Raw genomic sequence first — 23959 nt, forward strand, 5'->3', positions numbered from 1 at the left:
TGAATAGTGCACGGTACATCCAAACCGTCATCGAACCCATCGTTCTACCATTCATAGACCGGCAAGGGAACTTGCTGTTCCAACAGGACAATGCACGTCCGCATGTATCCCGTGCCACCCAACGTGCTCTAGAAGGTGTAAGTCAACTACCCTGGCCAGCAAGATCTCCGGATCTGTCCCCCATTGAGCATGTTTGGGACTGGATGAAGCGTCGTCTCACGCGGTCTGCACGTCCAGCACGAACGCTGGTCCAACTGAGGCGCCAGGTGGAAATGGCATGGCAAGCCGTTCCACAGGACTACATCCAGCATCTCTACGATCGTCTCCATGGGAGAATAGCAGCCTGCATTGCTGCGAAAGGTGGATATACAGTGTACTAGTGCCGACATTGTGCATGCTCTGTTGCCTGTGTCTATGTGCCTGTGGTTCTGTCAGTGTGATCATGTGATGTATCTGACCCCAGGAATGTGTCAATAAAGTTTCCCCTTCCTGGGACAATGAATTCACGGTGTTCTTATTTCAATTTCCAGGAGTGTATTTTTTTTCTTTGTTTCCAATGCTGGTGAACACCGCATCACAAAATTTTCGAATATCACTGTCTTCAGGAAAAGTACATTAAAGTTTGCTTCCTTAACTTCTTTATCACTTTCCCATATCAGCACTGTGGGTGCTCCTGACAGTGCACCTGCTACGATGTTTTCTTTCCAGGAAATGTGCACATGAAACCTAAACGCTTTCAGGTAAGTTGCGCGAAACGCACACCGAGACCTGATCTGGACGCGTCTACATACAAAATTCCTTGCTCTGGTCGGAATGAAATAATAGTGACGAGCTCTGTATCGCTCACGTCAAATCTTTGACTCTAGTTGATCAATCGACTCCCAGGAGACAGTCTTTCCTGTCAAGCGGCTCCATGGCCGAACTAGAAGTGCTAGTTGTTGTTTGGGAGTTGGGTAAATCTAGATATTTTTTGACAGGACAAATGACGAAAGTGTTCACCGTCCTATAAGTGCCTTAGAATTAGGTTGAATTCACAGTGTCCTTTATGAATTGCTTGTAGGAATTCGTCACTCCTAAAAAATTTACTCACTTGGTGCTATGTTCTAGGTAACGAGTACTTCTCACTGACCTCTAATTTCTCCGGGTCTGCCCGGATTGCATCGACAGATATTACGCGTCCTAAGAACTCTACTTCCTTGCGTCCAAATTCCGATTTTTTCAAGGTGATGGTGATTCTGTGTTTCTCAAAGGCTTCTACGCATTGACTCAAAATATTGTCTCGTTCTTCCGACGTTTTCCCTGCAATGATTATATCGTAAACGCATGGTGTGACCTTGTCCTATAGTGACTCTGAGATTACAGATCCTAGTCCTCTAATCAAGTCAGAGGACGAAATGTTTAACCAAAATTTTAACTTCATAAACTTAAAGCAATATCCGCAACACAAAACTGCTGTGTTTGGTTTGCCAGTAGCTAGCCTGCAGATCGATCGATGTTACGACACTCACCACATGGGACCGCTGAAGTAGTTCTTCCAGGGTCTCTGGGCTATCCGTCTCCATTTCTGTTGTTACATTTATCTTCTGTGAATCAAGTAAACTTCTAGTAGGTCATTTCTTTCTATTAACACAACAGAGCAGTCTGTTGTATGAGATGACTGCTTCTTCTATGATCCCTTCCTTCAACAATGTCTTCATCTCGTTCTGTATCTTTTATTTACAACTGAATGGCAGTGGGTGGGACTTAACAAAAAATTTTCGATCTTCATTAACGGTAAAGTTATGCAGGAAGGTCTGGATTGTTGCTGAAGTGTGTCCAAGAATACTCTTGTGTGCCATTTTAGGCCGTATTCCAGTCCTGCTCTCGCATCCTCGGATTATCTATGTCCAATATTTGATTCCATTTCTCAATAAATTGTTTGGATTTCGCTCTTTTAAGTTTCTATGGATCTCAGTCCCACATTCCTTGCCCTCCACCCTCCTCTACATAGTTATCAAAGCGCAGAGCCACAGTTTATCTGTTACCTTCACAGTGACGAAAATTTCTGCTGCAGAAACATCTCATATCTTTTAAAGAGACTGAGACCCAATTTTGCCTCTACTTTTAAGCTCTTCATCACCATAAAATATGCATAAAAGTCATGTGTTTGGTATTTAAAACCTCCAAACATTTGTTGCCCCACACTGGCGCTCTTGCCAATCATGGCTCTTCTGATCTTTACAGTCGCTGTCTTGAGCACTGTCCATCTCTTTTCACTATCACAAACATCATAAATACTTTTGTCTCAAACAGAAAATTATCTTGTAAATATATTTCAGCTATCAGTCATCCTTTTTAAATTTCATTGGCAGATCTAGATTTCAGCTAGAAACTAGCCATTCTCGACGAACTATCATTTTTGATCAATGCATGTAATGCCTGTTGGTCGGTCAATGAACTGTGGATGATGCCCGACCAGCAGGCATTACATGCATTGATCAAAAATGATAGTTCATTGAGAATGGCTAGTTTCTAGCTGAAATCTGGATCTGCCAATAAAATTTAGAAAGGACGGCTGATAGTTGAAATCTATTATTTACAAGTCAATATAACAGTCGCTGGGTGCAACAGCCTTCTGAATGGAAGGTAACCCGAAGAAAATTATGTAGCTGTATAAAGTGCTCACTGGAGTAACCTGTCGTTACAAATCTCTATTGAAAATAGGATATTCGAAAACTTCCACAGCATCCTTTTCTCCTAATAATAAGCCCAAATCTCTTCAAAATCTATATATAAGGGTCAGGTTTTTCTTGCACGTTGAAATTTCCACTCAGTTTCGGGAATCGTTTCTTTCCCACCCTTTCCTTTGGTTTTGAGTGTGGTTAGTTTCTCTAACTTCAACAATATCTACTCTTCTCTCTTATCTACCATCTCGTCATTTACTATTTTGTCAGTCATTTCTTCGTTCATCTGTCCAATAGTGAGGTCCCAAGTGTCAGTTATCATTTTGGTACCCCACCAATTATTGGATGGGTATTTCATTCCTCAGTTCTGGTTGTGTATTTCATGGCTTACTGGTGGAAAATCAGCCTGAACAAAATGCGCTGGTCCCCTTGCTTCGGTGCTTCTGTTGTAGCCCAATTCGTGCAGTATCTGCAGCAATCTGTGAATATCGCGCATGTTCCTGCCAGCGACCGTAATCTTTTTCTGAATTCAATGTGGGAGCTTCGTCAAGCGAAAGTGTATAAGCTCCACTGATCTATACTGAGCCTCTAAAAGTTGGTTTCTCACAACCACATATTTGAAAAACTGAATGGGATCCGGCCATCTCCACTGTACATAACTTTCTGTCCTTATTATCCCCGTCTTCATCTGTTATAGCGTTCATTTTGATCAGTTTTTCGTGAAAGGTGTGCGTAAATACATCGTACGTCTTCCATTGGTTACATTTCGGTCGCAGCCTCCACTCTGAAGAGCGTATATGTGAACTTAATTTGTAAAACGTACGGACAGAATCTCGGCAATGTTTCACGGAATTGTTCAATGCATACGTTTGGGATGAGGAAATAATGAATACTTTGGTACAGACATGAACTACATCCTGATTTACCCCTCGCCCATGTAGCATTATATAGCTCCTACAGTAGTAGTGGTAACTGCCGATGGAATTGAATGTGACGGCACTGCGCTGCTGCAGCATAATCTCTTGATGAGATTTCGAGTCTCTTGTTCATCCGTGTTGCGTTCTTCCTCAATTTGAACACTTACGTTCTCTTTCTGTTACTATTCTCCCTTTTTCTCAAATGTGTCTCATTCCTACCTGTTTCTGTGATTAGTTGTTTCTGTGCATCCTTAAACTCCACTAAATCCTTTATCTCAGGATTCGTCTGTCATCTATTTACTGTTCTCCGGTAGAGTATCTATTCTCATATTCAGTTCTTGTATCTTGCCTACGCTATCTAAAGGCTTCCCCTGCCCTTCACTTTTCTGATTCAAGGCCCCTATCTATTTGTCTAACTTCTCGTTAAAGTTTTTAAATTTCCTCTTACTTTCCGCAAATTGTGGGTTTCTCGTTTCGCCGCTTTTCTTAAACGTCTCCTGGCATTTCTTTAACAAATTTTCATTCTCGAATCGTTCACCTAGTTACCTGCATTAGGTGTCACTTTTCTCTTCGCTTTTCTTAAAGAGTTATAAATCACTCCTAAACTGTTCCTCTTGGTTTGTCTTGTTCCGCTAGAAAGCTCTGCTAGTCGAATATTGCAGGTGATTGATGTTTTGGCTCAAGAGTGGCATCACTCTGTGCTGCTCTTTCATTGCCTGAACTTCAGAACTTTCCTCTGTGCGGAAGGTTTCACATCCATCTATTCTTCTAAGCTATACTTCGGATCATTCGTCATTAATTCGTTACTGACCTCGACAACGACCATGATTTACGTTCTGACACGCTGCTTCCCCCTGCTCTCAGTATTACCTCCGCAATATCTTCTATTGACACCTCCAAATCTGAACCAATCTCTAATACTTCAAAGTGCTCTGAATCTTCCGTCTCTACCAAGGTCATCTGTGCTAAGCTTCTCACCTTGCAACCGGTAAACGTCCGCAACATAGACTTCATTATTCTCTAATAGAATTGCTGAATCTGAAATACTCCTGACGTTCAAGAAACTCAGCTCTGATACACGCACGAAAAACCGATCCCCTCCTAACATACAAGATATAACATAAACAAAATAGAGAGAATTCCCTCAAAATGTTCAACGAATGTGCTTCGGGTGGACAACGTCAGCAGACTTGAGGAAATACTGAAATGGTTATGCACCAGTAACTTAAAGGTAATTTTAAATGTAGTGAAGTTAGTTTCGATTTACTCATACATGGCAGAGTAAATCCTTCTGTCAAAAACAAATTTCTCGGATTGAACTGCGCTGTCAGGAGATGAAACATCAGCGAACCCTGAGCAGGAGTCGCCAAAAATGCAAGGTGACATTGAATTGTCTAGTCTGAATGTGTACTTATTGACCCTTTTATCTGACATGAATTAATTAGACACCCTCAAGGATAGTGTATTAGGCATTCAATGACTACTAAATAAAATAGTCATCACTATTAGTTCGGTTTATTACGTTAAAGTTGAAACCCCCTCGTTAGAAAAATTAATGAATTACTGTGCTGATAAACCTCTACGTTATTTATTTATTTATTTTTCAAACAGCTTAGCAAAACTGAACGTGCACAGAGATTTCTCTCTTTACTTATTCAGATCATCAATAAACTGACACACAATATTTTTAGCGCAACGCAATCTGACTTTCAATAATCCCTACAAAAGAATTGCCCTGACTAACAATAACCTATACCTTTCAAGAATCACTTACCTCACAAAAATCTTCGTTACTCGAACTATTGCAATACAACGAGCGCCAATACTGCCAGCTAAATAAGAGATACTAACTACTGAAGTCACTAACTACTGATAGGCATAGTTAGCAAATAAAAAGATTTTGATGGAGAAGAAACAATGTATTTACCTTAAAAGTGTTCAATTTACTGTCTCTGATGGACACACGTCCAGATCATCCGCTCTCAAAACTCCGCCGTCTCTCTCCCCACATCCACCACTGCTGGTGGCTCACCTCCAACTACGCAACGGTACCCGCTGTTCACATCCAACTGCCCAACACTACAATAGCGACTATTCCAACAATGCCTACCAGCCACAGACTGCACACAGCACAGCCAGTGATTTTCATACAGAGCGCTACGTGGCGTTACCAACATAAAAACCTAAACAGCCTACTTACAAAGTGACTCATAAATCACCTGAAAAGCATTAATAATTCTAAAGTAAAACCCTGGCGCGTCTGAAGAAAGTCTCGTGTACGATTGTAATACATGGTTAAAAAAATTAAATGTGATAGCAAAATCGTATCGTCGTTACCGTGATGTTAGTATAAAAGACAGACAGTACTAGAGAAGGTAATGCGTTGTACCTGAGGCCAGAGTTGGAAAAGAATAGGTCATCCGAAGCTGACAGCAAGTATTCAGAGTGAAGCTTGAGTTTATCGGAATTTTATAAAAATGATTTCACTGTCATTATGGGTCGTCTCACCGTGGCGTTTCGATCCCACTACATCACTCTGCAGGTGGAGGCTGAAGCGGCTGGAGCAGATCCAGTCACTGGCGGCATACCAACAACCAGCGTCTGCAGCTAAGTTAGAATCAGGCCGAAATCATTCCGACCTTCAGTTCATTTGCACAGAGATGGACCCTAGTGGGCCAGTGGAGGATATGTCTGATGGTGAAGGCTCCTAGAGATAAAGAAGTCAAAGAGTCGAGTTCCGAAAAGCGAATTAAATTCTACCGACCGTTTCTTAAAAGGAAAATTATTTCTGTATTTAGTGTTATCCACCCAGATCTGATTGCCTCGCTATGGATATTCCGAGCGCCGACACGTAAAAAGCTTCCTTAAAAAACATTAACGTCGTACCTACCATTTAGTACCGCTAAAAGGCGTCTCTCTCTCTCTCTCTCTCTCTCTCTCTTTCCCTCCTTCTCCCTCTCTTCTCTTTATGTGGCCAATAAAGTGAGTAGGACCTTGGCATTACAGTGGAGTTTCTCTCCCTAACTTCCATCTTATTTACGCCACACAATCGTGGCAGTTCGTTTATGTGGACCTAACTTTCTGTGGCATAGCCGTACTTGCGAACTATTGGCTCTCATTAAATTTTCTAAATGGTGCCTTTGGCATCCAGCGCGACCCAAAGAAATACTGCATTTCCTGGAACTTGTTAAAATAACATTTCGTCTCTTCCCACCTTTGAGCCGTAAAGCAGTCGCTGCTGGAAATCTTTGGCCGTGGGAGATCGTATCTGTGTTGCCTGTGGGGTGCCTAGCGCCCAATTGCAGAAACTCAAAAGGAAAGTCTGGATAAGCGAGTGGCATTGACCTGCGTGCCCTTCTGAAAACTCAACCGTGGGAGCTCCTTCTATCCAGCTACAGAACCTCGCCGCGCGTCTACGTACTGATAGCTCTTCCTAGTGCCCTTCCACAGGCCTTGATACTTACATGTACAATGAAAATCCAACTAGAAAGGAAAATTAAGATAGTTAACTAGCGACCATCAATGTTACTAATACGCATTTCAGTTCTAGTTGTTGATTAATTAGTCTCATCTAATCGGTCTTTATATTCTGATTTTATATCAGTTATAGTACTATTTGTCGATAATCCGTCATGTAACAGCATGCCGGATCTAACCTCTGAATACTTTAAAGCAACATTTACTCTAGAAACCGCTTAGTGTTCTTTCACTGCACCTAAGTCATAGAACTCTGGGCTACTGTACAGAATAGTTGTTGATCATCTCCTCATACATGGGAACTTCTATTTAGCACACCGTCTTGAGGTTGAAATTGCAACATAAAAATTACGATCGTTAAATATCTTGAAACCGAGGATTATGCCACACTGGACAGTAAGAAGTTCCCCATCTTGCCCCATTGTAATATGTACGGTCTCACAAAGCACGGTTATCCCTTTGTATTCGACACCTACTTGTAACACTTGCAGCCGTTCCTTCCCCACACAGACAAATAAGGCCACGTCCGTTTGTCGAAACTCAAATGCAATATAGCCCCAGTCTCAACGCCTCCTACATTCTCTTGCTTCCGTTGGTCTCTCCTGTACCGTACATTTATCACGTACGCCTTTCGTATGAGTACACAAAGAGTAGTCACAAATTCTTGACTATTTTATTAAGCTGCGACAAATTCGCCATTCAGTATGACAAAGATGGATTTATTGGCGGAGACCTTGGTTGTAGAAGTCTCCACTTTGCCTTTTCCTTGGAAATACCTCCTTTTTTTTTTTACCTTTTACACGATCAGGCCTAGCGGGCCGCGCACTGCTACAAGCTTCCTTTTCCATTGTCTTCTATCCATCGCTGCAATCTGCCATCCTTCAAATCTATTGCTGTTGCAAGGCATCATAGAGGCCATCCCTTCACCTCTTTCTGAGTCTTCCTGGGGTTCACCTCCCAGTGGGTTTGAAATCCAGTAGCTTCCGTGACCACCTGACGTCTTCCATCCGTGCCACATGTCCAGTACACTGTAGTCGCTTGCCTCTGCTGATTCCTACTACGCTGGCATCTCGGTAAAGTTCATCTAGCTCGTGGCAGTGTCTTATTCTCCATTCATCCGTGTTTCTGTCTAACATCGACCAGAGACATTCTGCAGCATATTTCTTTCAAACATGAGATTCTTTCCAGTACTGCTACTGGGTGCTCCACGTCCCACAGTCGCATAATATATATGAGATATTCGTTTAAGTCCTGCTACTGGTTACTCCACGTCCCACAACTGTATGGTATAACTGGTTGGATCAGGGTTTTACATTGCCGGGTCTTGAACCGTGCCATAGAGACATTGGATCGAATCAGTTGTGTTAGGTTGTAGAAGGGTCGATTTCCTGGATGGATCCTGACGTTGATCACTGCTAGCGACCATTATCAGTGTCACATCTAGCTTTGTGCGCATACTGTCTTTTTCTTTTTTTATGAATAAAGGATGATGTGCTCTCGTCGAACCTCATTTGGTACCCTCACTGCTCACAAGGTTCCTAGCTTTTGTGTAGGGATGGACTCCCTTAACACTACTCTTTTTTGTATGAAGTCTAGATCACCGATGCTACAAACAGTATAGTACTTTTTTCAGTGTACAAAATATCATACAAACTAAATAGCCAAATAATATAAGTATCCTCTCTGTCATTAAGTGCAATATGGTTTGGATTTTAGTCTCTTCAAAATATCCAAATTTAGCTGCACAAACGCTTGGCATTCTGGAAATAAGATTCTTTAGTGTTTTCGTAGGTTTATCACAGGAATAAGTCTGTAAATTATTCCATAGAACATTATTTGAAGACCTCTGTTTTATATCCACAAATGTGTGAATTCCTAAGGGACCAAACTGTTGACGTCATCGGTCCCCAGACTCACACACTTCTTACACTACCGTAAACTAACTTATGCTACGAACAAACACACCGAGGGAGGACTCGAAACTCCTGCCTGAGCGGCCGCGCTTTCTAACCACACTGTGAAGTTGATCCCATAAGTGTTCAACAGATATGAGTCGCGTGACTGACTTGGCCAAATCATTTTCTTCAGTTTTCGATGTATCTGTTTTGTATTGACATACACTCTGCACAATAGAGAAACATGTTTGGGATTATTGTCCTGCTGTAGAATAAATCCATGACGAATAAGTCTCTTTCCAGATGGAACTGCACTGTCGATCAGTATCTTGTGGGATTCTTACTTCCTTTATGTGCCATTAAATGTCATTAGATCACCGAATTTATCATCCACAAATATCCCTACACCGTGATCGACCCTTAACCATGCGTCAGCGCTAGGGTCACACACTGACTCTTCACATGTTCTTCACAAACTCAACGAACAAACATTCGACGAAGACTTTAAAATAATTCAAACTTAGATTCGTCCGTCAATAACACCTTGTATTTTTGCTGCAAGTAATGGTTTTTACGTTGCTGTGCCAATTCCAATATTTTCACCTTATTTTGTTTTCGCAATAAACATTTCTTGGCCTCCACGGTATAGAAACACTGCTGGATGCATACAAGGTAGCGTAAGCTAATGCGAATTGATTGCCGCACAGACAGCTGAAGGATAGTGGAAATGAGAAGTGTCGGGGTGGCAGAGTATGGAGACAGCTGTAGAAAAATCCAGCGGGATATCATAATCAAAAGTAAATAAAACGGCTAAATAAATTACATCCTTTCTCTCCAGCAGCTCAGCACAGAAGTGAATCTTTTTCCTGCCAGTACATAAGTGAGGGAGGGAAGGAGAACTGGAGGATAGGAGGTGAGTTTGTATGACACCTTGTCTATATGTTTGAAATGTAGGTGTTACAAGAAGTACCCATCTTACAAGAAGTACCCTCACGAGGATGAGCGGAGGTGGTTTCCAGGGAATCTAATTCCAGTAAGACCCCTATTATTTGGATATTTTCGCAGATCCACAAAAAAATCAATAACACAAGCAACTCCAACAATATTAAAACCAGTCACCGTGCAGCAACAGCGACCAATCGCATGCAATTAGGGGCACACAGAAACCAGAAGTGGCCAAAAGATGCAACACAGGTCATCCGCGGAGACATTCGACCCACCAACCAACGGTCGGTCCCGATGAAAAAGGTTCAAGTGAATCGCCAACTGACAGCTCGTTACCAAGAGATCACTTAAATGGCGGCGGCGGCAACACACTGTCGATGGGAAAGTAATAGCCATCAGTCTCTCGCAGAACGGAGTCTTTGGTCCCCATAGCCGAAATTACGAGCAAATATTCGATCCTCAACTTTTACATGAGCAGTTTGTCACTCCTGATTATTAGGCTTCTCATGTCGGAGGTGATCCAATTGGATATTTCGCCTAGCTCTGTCCGACTTTAGCTGAATAATGTGCGGGGTGATCTCTTTTGGAAAAAACGTCGTTAATGTTCCACAAATGGCGAAATTGGAAAAGCGGGAATTGAATGGATAAGTGAACATTAGCTAAGTGGGAGTGGCCTTGATAGCGTCGTGGGCAGACTTAAAGGCAAGGTTGATCCACAAGAGCGAGGTTTGTCACTTCGTATGGGTCTTAGTAAGATAAATGATGAGGACAGCCTTGAAGTTCCTATTTACTCTTTCAGCAAACGAGGCCTGCGGATAGTAGGGCATTGTTGTAACATATATAAAGGCATTCTGAAAACAAAAGCGCTGAAATTCTCTGGAAGCAAGGGTTAGGACATTTTCACTGACTAAGGCCACGGACAGACCAAATACAGAAAACATTTGGGAAATATGGTGATATCAATTGCGGCTGTAACTCCCTTATGGGGAATAAACCAGCTGAACTGGGAAACGCCATACGCGACAACCAAGATGTAACTATTCCCTGCCTCAGTATGGAGAAGGTGGCCCACTTAATCAATGAGTAACTCTTCTATGAGGGTATTGCTCTCTCTCCAACTGAAGGGACCCTTTGGTGAGTTGTGATTAGGCTTTTCCATTTTACACAGCTGATAATCGTCAGACATCGTTACTCAGCAACGGCCAAGTTAAGTGTTGTTTCAACTTAGCGACTGCCTTGTGAAACCCCAAATGGACCCATGCACGGAGTAAAGAAATTAGCGAATAATGAACAGAACAAGTTCCCAGGCAAACAAACTCTAGGCTCAGGTGGTCTCCCAGCTCAGGTGGTAACCCAGCAAGCAGATGCTACCTAATAGCGCCCAGCTAGGGTTCCCTGTCTTGCTTAACGCCAAGGGCTCCGGCACCTCGGTTAAGATGGCACCATCCAATTCCTCGCATGCTTTGTCACACTTGGTTATCTCCTCACCAGCCTCTTGAAACATCTGGGTAAGTGCGTCGGCCACCTGGCTTTCATTCTCTCTTATAAGCCACCCAAAAGTACTACCCACGCAGTAATTCTGCTAGTTTCCCTGGGATGGACTAGGAGCCATCTGAACGCCTGACAGTCGCTTCGAGATCAAACTCCTTATGCTCCAGGTAGAATTTAAACTTTTTGAGTGCAAAGAGTACGGCCAAAGCCTCGTACTCGTGTATGTAAACGTAGGCTTTCGCGGCCGCTGTCACAGTCAATAACACTCTTATGGGTTTTCATATTTGACAATGTGGCCTCAAACCCAGAAGGATTTTATTGACGTCATACTCGTAAATGCAGTATTTCAATGCAGCCGGTGTCAAGCTCCTAAATGGTTAGGCGACATGGTGCAGAACGTTCCTGTCAGGACGAAAAAGGCATTTTGAATTGGCGGGATGGCGAAAAGTGGCTTTAAGCTCCTACAGGCCTGCTTGCTGTCACTGTTTTGACATTTGTTGTATTCCTTGTAGCAATCACTGTGGCCTGGTTATTATGAAGTGTAGCATTTATTCTCTTAAATTGTTTTGGAAGTATTGAAAAATACCTTCATCTATTTCTGTTAAAGTGTGCTTTTTAAATTTTTAAATAGGGAATATTTCTAAGCCTTCTGGGCCTCACTATTGTTCTTGACCTTGTTAAAATACTTAAAAGTATTAAGGCAATTTCTAAGCCTTGTGGCGCTTCGTGATTGAAACCTACAATTTTGGATAAAGGGATGTAAGGCGAAAGGTTAAGGCCCATGTACCACCACGTTTCGTGTCCTTTTACTACCTTATTGAGATACATATCTCTGAAACAGATAGGAGTTTGGCAATAATTAATTACAACGCAGAATGAGTAAGATACAGGTCTCAATAATAGGACAATAAAACAGGAAGGCTTGATTAATAAGAGTTTCAGCTAACCCAGATTATGAAATAGCTCTTAAGGTAATTAAAAGGGAACAGGAAGACCTTCAATGATGACAGCTGAGTTAAATAAAGTTACCAAATAGAAAACAGGCAGGGCTTCAACGATAAGAGCTTCAGTTAAGCAGAAGTACCAAATGCAAAACAGGCAGGCTTTCAATAATAACAGCTTGGGTAAGCAAAATTACTAAACAGAAAATAGGCACTTCTCTGATTTAAGTAAAGTTACTAAATATGAAACAGACAGGTCTTCAATGATAAGAGCTTCAGTTAAGCATAACACCCAAATGCAAACAGGCATGCCTTCGATAATAAGGGCTTTATTTAAGTAAAGTTACCAAATAGAAAACAGGGAGGCCTTCTTTACTATCGGCTTCAGTTAAGTAAAATTACCAAACAGAAAACAGGCAGGCCATCAACGGTAAGTGCTTCAGGTAAGGAAAATTATCAAACGCAAACAGGCAGCTCTTCAATAATAACAGCTTGAGTTACAGGAATGAGATAAGACACTCTCTTCCAAACCAGTAAATAATAAAATTTAAGTGACTGAAAATTTCGAATCAACTCTAGTTGCACAACTGACTCAAACAAATAACTCTCATGTAAACCAGTAATTAATAAAATTTAAATGACTGGAAATTTTAAATCAACTTCAGCTACAAAACAGACTAGCAACTTTCACGAAAACCTGTACTAAATAAAATACAGAGACTTCAGTGCTGAATAACTTCGGTAATCGGAGACTAATTGTCGAGTAATTAATGTTGGAGAGAGAAAACATATTAAGCCCGATGATGACAATAGTAAGACGCAAATCACCCGCTTTAAACAGTAATAATTAATGGTAGAAAATTTTGAGCATTCAGCCAACAAGAATTTAAAACATATTGAAATAACCAGGTGATGTGACAGACAATCACTCCGAAGGTGCGGCCAAACTTGAGAATAGCTCCTTGAGATCTGAGAAGTCAGAGGTGGCCTGAGTTGAAGTAAGAGCGCCAGTCGGTTGTTAGAAGCGCGTTGCTCCTGCTGGGCATGCAGTGGGTGTCGTCCTCGTCAGCAACGTGGGGAATTTCCTGGATTTGTTGAGCTTCGGCAGAACAGGAGTAGTGGCTGGTTGGTGATTTCGGAGTCATGCTGACTTTCCTTGTGACGTGTGTATCCTTAGTGCTTATGGCATTCCTTCGAGGTGTGGTTGAAAAATGGTTCAAATGGCTCTGAGCACTATTGGACTTAACTTCTCGGGTCATCAGTCCCCTAGAACTTAGAACTACTTAAACCTAACTAACCTAAGACATCACGCACATCCATGCCCGAGGCAGGATTCGAACCTGCGACCGCAGCGGTCGCGCGGTTCCAGACTGAAGCACCTAGAACCGCTCGGCCACGACGGCTGGCCCGAGGTGTGGTGTCTTGTCCATTTCACGCAATAATTTCCAGTATGAAAGTAACGCTGACAGCGTTACATTATACAGGGTGTTACAAAGAGGTACGGCCAAACTTTCAGGAAACATTCCTCACACACAAATAAAGAAAAGATGTTATGTGGACATGTGTCCGGAAACGCTTAATTTCCATGTTAGAGCTCATTTTAGTTTCTTCCACCTACGCTCAATGGAGCACGTTAATATGATTTCATACGGGATACTCTACCTGTGCTGCTAGAACATGTGCCTTTACAAGTACGACACAACATGTGGTTCATGCACGATGGAGCTCCTGCACAATTCAGTCTAAGTGTTCGTACGTTTTTCAACAACAGATTCGGTGACCGATGGATTGGTAGAGGCGGACCAATTCCATGGCCTCCACGCTCTCCTGACCTCAACCCTCTTGACTTTCATTTATGGGGGCATTTGAAAGCTCTTGTCTACGCAACCCTGGTAACAAATGTAGGGACTCTACGTGCTCGCATTGTGGACGGCTATGATACAATACGCCATTCTCCAGGGCTGCATCAGCGCATCAGGGATTCCATGCGACGGAAGGTGGATGCATGTATCCTCGCTAACGGAGGACATTTTGAACACTTTCTGTAACAAAGTGTTTGAAGTCACGCTGGTACGTTCTGTTGCTGTGTGTTTCCATTCCATGATTAATGTGATTTGAAGAGAAGTAATAAAATGAGCTCTAACGTGGAAAGTAAGCGTTTCCGGACACATGTCCACATAACATATTTTCTTTCTTTGTGTGTGAGGAATGTTTCCTGAAAGTTTGGCCGTATCTTTTTGTAACACCCTGTAGTGATCCATCCTTTGGCCTATAAGTTTTTTCAGTTTGTCCCTTGGTGTCCATCAAGTGTCTGATATCATAAATGGATTTACTGGTTGGGCCACCTGTTGGCGTTTCGCAATAAACTGTCTGTGTACTTAGTTTGGCTGTGTTTTCCTCGTGTGGTTTGAATTGATGCACTGATGCAGTCTGAAATACAATGGCGTGGATCTCTTTTTCCAGTTTGTCTCTTTGTTTCTCAGCTGGTAAGTATTTGACTACGGCTTTTAGTGTCTTCTCCGTAGGTGATTGGTGTGTACAGAACGGGATCTTTGGTTCCCAGAAGAAGCAAAGTGCTCTTGGTGCTCAGACAGTGTTTTAAAATGGCATTTCATAGTTTCGTCCTTATACAGGGTGATTCAAAAAGAATACCACAACTTTAAAAATGTGTATTTAATGAAAGAAACATAATATAATCTTCTGTTATACATCATTACAAAGAATATTTAAAAAGGTTTTTTTTCACTCAAAAACAAGTTCAGAGATGTTCAATATGGCCCCCTCCAGACACACGAGCAATATCAACCCGATACTCCAACTCGTTCCACACTCTCTGTAGTATATCAGGCGTAACAGTTTGGATAGCTGCTGTTATTTCTCGTTTCAAATCATCAATGGTGGCTGGGAGAGGTGGCCGAAACACCATATGCTTAACATACCCCCATAAGAAAAAATCGCAGGGGGTAAGATCAAGGCTTCTTGGAGGCCAGTGATGAAGTGCTCTGTCACGGGCTGCCTGGCGGCCGATCCATCGCCTCGGGTAGTTGTCGTTCAGGTACTGTAGTTACAGACAGATAAGTGCCAATGTGGTGGCGCTCCATCCTGCTGAAATATGAATTGTTGTACTTCTTGTTCGAGCTGAGGGAACAGCCAATTCTCTAACATCTCCAGATACTGTAGTCCAGTTAGGTCGCCATCTTAGCATCAACTGACGCTGACGCCTAGTCAACAGCGCCTCAAGCGAACAAATGTACAACTAAATGAAACTTTATAGCTCCCTTAATTCGCCGACAGATAGTGCTTAGCTCTGCCTTTTGTCGTTGCAGAGTTTTAAATTCCTAAAGTGGTGGTATTCTTTTTGAATCACCCTGTACTTTGGCTTTAATTGCGCCGTCCACACGTTCCTTCAGTTCGGCACACAATGATACATATTTTCCCGCGCACTGAATGTTAATGGGTGGTATTTTAGCCGATGGTGTGATGACGTCATGTGAAGTGCTGCCGGCCGCGGTGGTCTAGCGGTTCTAGGCGCGCAGTCCGGAACCGCGCGACTGCTACGGTCGCAGGTTCGAATCCTGCCTCGGGCATGGATGTGTGTGATGTCCTTAGGTTAGTTAGGTTTAAGTAGTCCTAAGTTCTATGGGACTGATGACCACAGATGTTAAGTCCCATAGTGCTCAGAGCCATTTGAACCATTTGTGAAGTGCTCAGTGCGATGGTTGGACGTGCTTTTCAGTTCGGGTGCTGGTGTAACTCCGATTGGTTTGAAGTCATAATTATACTTGTCTCTTGGTAGCATCGGCAAGTTATAGAGAGTTATTTCGTCTCCTTCGGGCTCGTTTGCGGCGGACGAGCTGAAAGTTACCTTCTTCTTCGCGTTCTGGCTGCTGGTAAACATCCGAATTTGATTCTGAGACAATTGTTGTCCTTTGTTTTCTTCTGAGGGGCTGCTGCGTCACGTTCTGGTGTTACCTCACCGACACTGGTGACCACATCTCTCGCCAGTTGGCTTCGATCGTCTTCATTGGTGAGCGGTTGGTCACTGTCCGCTTCTCTTGGTGCGACGTTGATAGAGGGCTGGGTGCACGTTCCTAATGCAATGGTCCTACCTGCACAGCTGTTCCTCGATAGAATCGTCGACTTTCGCCTTGGAGAATGTGGGTTTATCGGCCGTGGGCGGGTCCTGGGTTCTCCACTGTTTACGTCCGTAGCGACGACAGAGTATGCCGTGTCCGAACCAAAGGTCGTCGTATTTTGTTGTTCTTCCATAGCCGGCGTCGTCATACACGACTGTCCTACTGCCATTCCCTTGGACATCGTACTCGGTAGTCCTTCCTGCACTGCCGGAATCCACATAAACGGAGTGGCCGATGGGGTCGCCGACGGGGAAAGCACTGCTGGACGGCCATCGACCAACACCTGTGCGGCCGAGATAGCTGCCTCGACCCCGCGCGCACTGCTGTCTGTCTGGCTTCGGCCACCCGACTGTAGTGCCGACTTCTGAGTACAGTCACTTCAAGAAAGACGCGCGGACCAATCATAATTGCAGACAATGAGGCGCGCGAATTCACCGCCGACGAGTGGCATGTGCAGCACCACATGACGGCGTCTTGTGAGCCCTCTAGAACAACGGTTCGCGGGGGCCTTTTTACCATAAATGTTTCCTCCGCAGAGATAAGAAAGGAAGCGCAAAGCGACGTGTCTGATCCGTTAAAACACAGTCGGTACCGCATTCCCCGCACTCTTCCAAAAAACTACGTAACGTCGTCGCATAGTGTGAGTACGGCTGATGACGTGGATGAGGTCGGTGGGGTGGCCTTCCTGAGACAGTAGGCTGTGGCGTGACGGCACATGGCGCCATCAACCCGCGGCTCGACATTCGTTTTACGAGCCACCGGGAAGTTTTTCCAAGATCTGCCAAGAAAGCGAAGAAAGGACATGCGTCTAACGGCATTGGTGCGTGCTGCTGTGAGAGCCGAATGTTGCTTGGCTGTTGTAGGCTCGATGTCACTTACTGACGTCGCTGCGAACAGCGATGGATTCTGCGGCGGCGGTTGTGGCAGTGGCTACGTGCGCGGGAAAGGATCGACCTCGATGACAGAATCCTCTGACGACCTAGCGCATGAAAATCTTGCATTGCAAGGGCTGTTCGTGGGCAGCAGCCTGGGATGTAGGCAGTGTCTCTGAAACATGAAAGTCTACGGCAGGATCACAATAATCAAGAAACTTAGTTGTATTTGGTGCCGTCGGTGGTACCTCATTTACCGAGAATTTTAAATGAGATCGGCCAGTCATCTTAGTGGCAATGCCGGATTCCCAGGTACGAGGATTCCTAAAGACCTGATGGAAAAGTTTGTGCCGGGTGATGTGGCCGAGCGGTTCTAGGCGCTTCAGTCTGGAACCGCGCGACCGCTATGGTCGCAGGTTCGAATCCTGCCCCGGGCATCGATGTGTGCGATGTCCTTAGGTTAGTTACGTATAAGTAGTTCTAAGTTCTATGGGACTGATGACCTCCGATGTTAAGTCCCATAGTGCTCAGAGCCATTTGAACCATTTGAAAAGTTTGTCCTTTGTCGTGAACTTAGTATCCAAAGCAGGTTGTCGAGGATGAAAGAGATGCAGGAGAACGCAGTGGCGACGACCATGTAACATTTATGCAGGTGAATTTTCGTCAAATGGAAAATTGCGATAGGTGCTGACAAACAGCGAAAAAACATTTTCGCTCGAGTGCGAAGCAGTAAATTTGGTCATTTGAACGTTAAAGTTCGAAGGAAGCGTTCAGCTTTACTGTTGGATTCAGGGAAGAATGGCTCTGTCCGGATATGATCAGTCCCATTTTTTTTTTGTCAAAATTGTTGAAATTTCAACGAAGAAAACTCAGGATTGTTGTCTGAAACAATCACTGCCTGCGAACCTTCGAAGCGGAGCTATTATAGTACTATCGTTAGGTATCGAAATCATACGAATGGCAAATGGATATCGACTATATTCATCTACCATGTGTTCTAGAGAGGACTAGAAGAATCAATATGGATGGTATACCAAGAATTGTTACGCCACTACTAATTGAAAAATCTTTAGTATGTGTCCTGTCTGCTTCTTAAGCACGAGCCACGTACTGAACTGGCGTACTAGCTGCCTAGAGCTGACGATCCCCTAATTTTATCTACGAAGCAGTTTCAAAACTCCGCTTTGTTCTTTAGCAGTGTACAATAAAATTACAACATTGTGAAGAGAAAGACTGTTGCGATTCGCATAGTATTTGAGTGTTGATTTCGGGGTATGAGCTCAACTGATCCAAATGTAATACCTGAAAATAATAGTAACCGTTCCTTTTCAGAATCATGTGCTATCCACCGAGAATCAATGAGAAAAACTTACACAGCTTGCAAATCAGAGATGTTAAGAAAGAAGCTTCTGATACGTCGAATTCCAGATCAACTCCATAGGTAAGAAAGAGAGTGTCTGCGTTTCCGTGCTCTACCGTAGGCCAATAAAGAATTTCGTACTGATAATTTGAAAGAAGTAGTGTCCAATATTTCAGCTTTTGTGCTGCAGGATCAGGCACACCTTTTGATGTATGAAAAGTAGCACGCGCAAAGCACAGCTCTGTTTAGAACTGTAGCTCGGTATGATTACCGTAATGATATTTATTTCCTGTGATCGCCTGACTTCTATAGTTTTTGTGATATTTATAATATTAGTCTCTCAACAGGGAGATGTCGGGGCATTGGGTACGCTGGTACGGTTGGATTTGTGCTCCGATGAAACAAGGAATTATTAGAGGATTACGAAGTATTTGAATGTAGCCGTCTTTCACTGTGTAGCGGAAGCCGCCATTGTACCAGTCAGAGACACTTAAGACCATACAATCTGCCGGCACGCAGCCTCCTGTTTTGGGCAAAGCCCGTCTATTAATCCACGCTCGATCTGCCGTGAAAGCCCTTGCTTGCATTTCAAAATTTCTGTAACTCTTTCGTCTATTCCTTCCTCTGCAGATGTGCTTCAATCACCCACGATTATAAGATTTTCATCTCCCTTTGCATAGTGAATTACCCTTTCAATATCCTCATATACTTTCTCCTCTTTATCTTCTGCTAGAGACGTCGTCATGTATACCGGAACTAATGTTATCGGCGTTGGGTTCTATTCACCAAGAAAGTTATTCCCTTTACATTATTTTCTGCTGCTGCTGATACACTGAGGTGCCAAATAAACTGGTATAGGCATACGTATTAGAATACAGAGAAATGTAAACTGGCAGAATACAGCGCTGCGGTCGGTAACGGCTATATAAGACAGCAAGTCTCTGGTGCAGTCGTTAGATCGGTTCCTGCTGCTACAGTGGCAGGTTATCAACATTTAACTGAAATTGGAAGTGGTGTTATCGTCGGCGCACGGGGGATGGGTCACAGCACCTCCAAGGTCGCGTTAAAGTGGGGATTTTTCCGTACGACCATTTCACGAGTGTAGCACGAATATCTGAAATCCGGTAAAACATCAAATCTCCAACATCGCTGCGGTCGGAAAGAGATGCTGAAAGAACGGGACAACGACGACTGAAGAGAATATCTGCAGCATATTTCAATACTGGTCCATCAACAAATGTCAATGTGCGAAGCATTCGCTGAAACGTCATCGATATCGGCTATCAGAGCCGAAGGCCCACTCGTGTACCCTTGATGACCACACGACACAAAGCTTTACTACTCGCTTGAGCCCGTCAACACCGACATTGGACTGTTGTTGACTGGATACGTGTTGCCTGGTCGGACATTCAAATTGGATCGAGGGGATGGACTTGCACGGGTATGGAGGCAACCTAATCAATCCATGGACCCTGCATGTCAGCAGGGGACTGTTTATGCCGACGGAGGCTCTGTAATGCGGCTTATGCAGTAGGAGTGATACTGGGCCTCGATGCGTCTAGATACGATTCTGACAGGTGACACGTACGTAAGCACCCTGTCTGATCCCCTGCATCCGTTCATGTCCACAGTGCCTTTCGACGGACCTGGTAAATTCCAGTAAGACAAAGCGACACCCCACACTTCAAGAATTGCTACAGAGTGGTTTCAGGAACAAACTCTTGAGTTTAAATACTTTCGCTGCCCACCAAACACCCCAGACATGAACATTATTAAGCATGTCTTGGACAGCAAACAAGATGCTGTTCAGAAGAGGTCTCCATCCCCTCGTACTCTTACGGATTTATGGACAGCCCTGCAGGATTCATGATGTCAATACCCTCCACCACTACTTCAGACATTAGTCAAGTCCATGCCACGTCGTGTTGCGGCACTTCTGCGTGCTCGCGGCGGGTCTAGACGATATTCGCAGGTATACCAGTTTCTTTGTCTCTTCAATGTATTGCCCTGTATTCGTCTCGTCAGAAATGTTTATCTCCTATCCGTTTCACTTCACTGACCCTCACTATAGTCTGAGCCTTTGTATTTCCTTTTTCAGATTTTCTAGCTTTCTTGCTACGTTCAAATTTATGACATTTAGTGTTCACACTAGTAGAATGTCATCACTTTGTTGGCTATCCAATATCTCTCTAATGGTAATCTCCACCTTGGCAGTCTCCTCGAGGAGATTAGAATGCGGTCAAATACACATTACGTATCTTTAACGTAGAGGTTTCCATTACCTGTTGCATCTTCATGACAATGAACGTTACTGATTCTTCCGCGTTTTAGGAGTAGTTTGCAACCCAAAGGCAAGAAAGTTTCCTGAAGCTTGGACCCTTCCTAGGCTCTCTTTGATGGCTGAAAGATGGTGACCTTTTATGCTGGAAGTCATTGGCCACCATTGCTGATGATTTTTATTAGAAATGTAAGAAGCGGTTCGGTACGAAACGGAGACCAAGAACGTTTCGACTGTTAATCAAAGACACTTTTCCTAGATCACAGCGTGGAGATGAGGTATTAAAACCGACATTCAGCTCTTCTAGGCCTTACTCCGGCGATCATCACGGATGAGTTATTCGAGACGCTGTACATCATGTAGGCAACCGGGTATGTTTATCAGGGCGTGGCTTCTCTGAACAACCTTTTCATCTCTACTGAGACGAAATACTTACCCACTAACCTTAGTCACGTCTACCACACATTTAATTAGATATCGTGAACAAGTCCTTGCCTTAACCTAATACATTGAGTCAGGCTTTCAAAGGGCCCGAAAAACCTGTGTGGCTTTTGTGGATCTCTCGGCCGCCTATGATACCATCTGGCTCGACGGACCCTTACTCAATCTGAAAAAAGCGACCCCTTGGCGGAAGACAACTAAGCTTCTGGAAAACATGTTGAAAAATCCCTACTTCAGAGTGAACGTAGGTCAATCTACGAGTAAATCCTACTCAGTAAACAATGGGCTCCCACAGGGATCAGTGTGGGCTCCCCTTCTCTTCAACCTATACATGAGTGACATGGCAGTAACTAAATCGCAAAAACTCTGTTATGCAGATGACGTTACAATAGCCACTCAGAACAAGACATTCGAAGAGGGGGAAGCTACTCTGTCAACGGACCTTCAACTTCTTAATCAGTATTATAGGACATGGAGGCTCTGCCCAAATCCAAATAAAGTTGAGGTAAGCGTATTCCACCTAAACAATCATGACGCAAGACGAGAGTTACAAGAAACATTCTGCAATGAGCGATTGATGCACAACAGCCATCCAAAATATCCAGGAATAACTCTTGACAAGTCACTAACCTATAAAAAACACCTAGATATAACCAGTCAAAAGATAAAAAATCGAAACAACATATTAAGAGAGCTGACTGGAACCTCCTGGGGAGCTCAAGCTAACACCCTACGCACCGCATCACAATCTCCTGTTTACTCGGTGGCAGAATACTGCACCCCAGTCTGGTACAAGAGCACACACACGAAGAAAATAAATGTCCAGCTTAATACCACCATGAGAAATGTCTCAGGAACTCTGCAATCAATTCCACTTCCCTGGCTTCATGCCCTTTGCAATATACTTCCTCTCTCCCTCAGAAGGCAACAAGCAGCTATCCGAGAATGGAAGAAAATTAATGACTCCTCTGTCTCTGAAGATAGACCTGTCCGAAAAATATTGGACCATCTACCAAATACCCACCTAAAATCCAGGAAACCTAGATGGTTCAAATGGCTCTGAGCACTATGGGACTTAACATATGTGGTCATCAGTCCCCTAGAACTTAGAACTGCTTAAACCTAACTAACCTAAGGACATCACACACATCCATGCCCGAGGCAGGATTCGAACCTGCGACCGTAGCAGTCGCGCGGTTCCGGACTGAGCGCCTAGAACCGCTAGACCACCGCGGCCGGCTACCTAGATGTGAAGACTAAATCCTCTAATTCCCAGAATGGAACGACATACAAGGGAATGGAGGCAATATTGGTCGCTGAATAGTCACCATCCTCTCAAAACTGATTTTGATCCTTCGTGGTGGAAGGAATGCAAATGACCATAAGAACTTGGTGCAGACTTAATCGTGTGAGGACTAACCACGGCAGGTGTAAGGCCATTCTCCACAAATGGAAACTCACTGACGACCCACGATGCGACTGTGGTGATGAAGAACAAACAATCCCTCACCTGATCTTCGAATCTCCTGCGAGGAGGTTTGAAGGAGAATGGAGGGCTATCATGAATGCTACTCCACGTGCTGTTCAGTGGGTGACCTGTTTAGATGTGGACTCGTAATAGCTGCAGTGGCTGTCTCCCTAATCTGTCGCATATTGTTGTTTGCAATCAATCATTTAATAATATATTTGTAATTCGTTTATTATATTAACTAATAGTATGTGTGCAATTTTACTCTGTAGATGCCATACGCTAAATAAAATTAAATAAATAAGTCGTTAATGGATTTCAATTGGTACAGTTTGTTCAACAGTAAAGAATTTCTCTTTTATATACAATTCTGTTTTTGAGCCCTCTCTGTGCTGCTACGCAGGGTGTCAACGGGATGATTCAAAAGTTAGTGCTACACAAACTCTGTCGGCTACTCAGCGTCAACACAAAAGACGCCTTAGTTTCAGGATATACAGGGTGAAAAGTATTTAAACCGACAAACTCTGGGAGGTTGTAGGGGACATCAAAACAAATATTTTTCCTTAATGTCATTTTCTCCTATGAGGAGTATTTAAACCGGTAGAGGAAAATGTCTCTGGCGACAAATTAATTAAACCAACAAACACTTTTCCATTTTTATATTACCAAGACACAACACATTGACACAACCCAATTTCAATTACAGTAGATTTTCAAAAATGCCTCCACTGACACGTAAACAAAGGTTACACCGTCGGATCATGTTCCGTCTGACACGGGCAAAAACCCCAGGAGTATCCTGAATTGATCCTGCTGCTGCTACTATTCGGGCAACCAGATCCTCTTCTGATGCAACAGGAGTAACGTAAACTATGTTGCGCATCTCTCCCCACACAAAAAAGTCCAGAGGGGACATATCTGGGGATCTAGCAGGCCATGGCACGGGACCACCTCTGCCAATCCACTTTTCTGGGAACCATCGGTCCAGGAATCGACGCACACGACGACTGAAATGTGCCGGTGCCCCGTCATGTTGGAACCACACGCGTTGTCTTGTAGAGAGCGTGATGTCTTC

The sequence above is a fragment of the Schistocerca nitens genome, chromosome 1, assembly GCF_023898315.1.
Source record: "Schistocerca nitens isolate TAMUIC-IGC-003100 chromosome 1, iqSchNite1.1, whole genome shotgun sequence".
NCBI lineage: Eukaryota > Metazoa > Arthropoda > Insecta > Orthoptera > Acrididae > Schistocerca > Schistocerca nitens.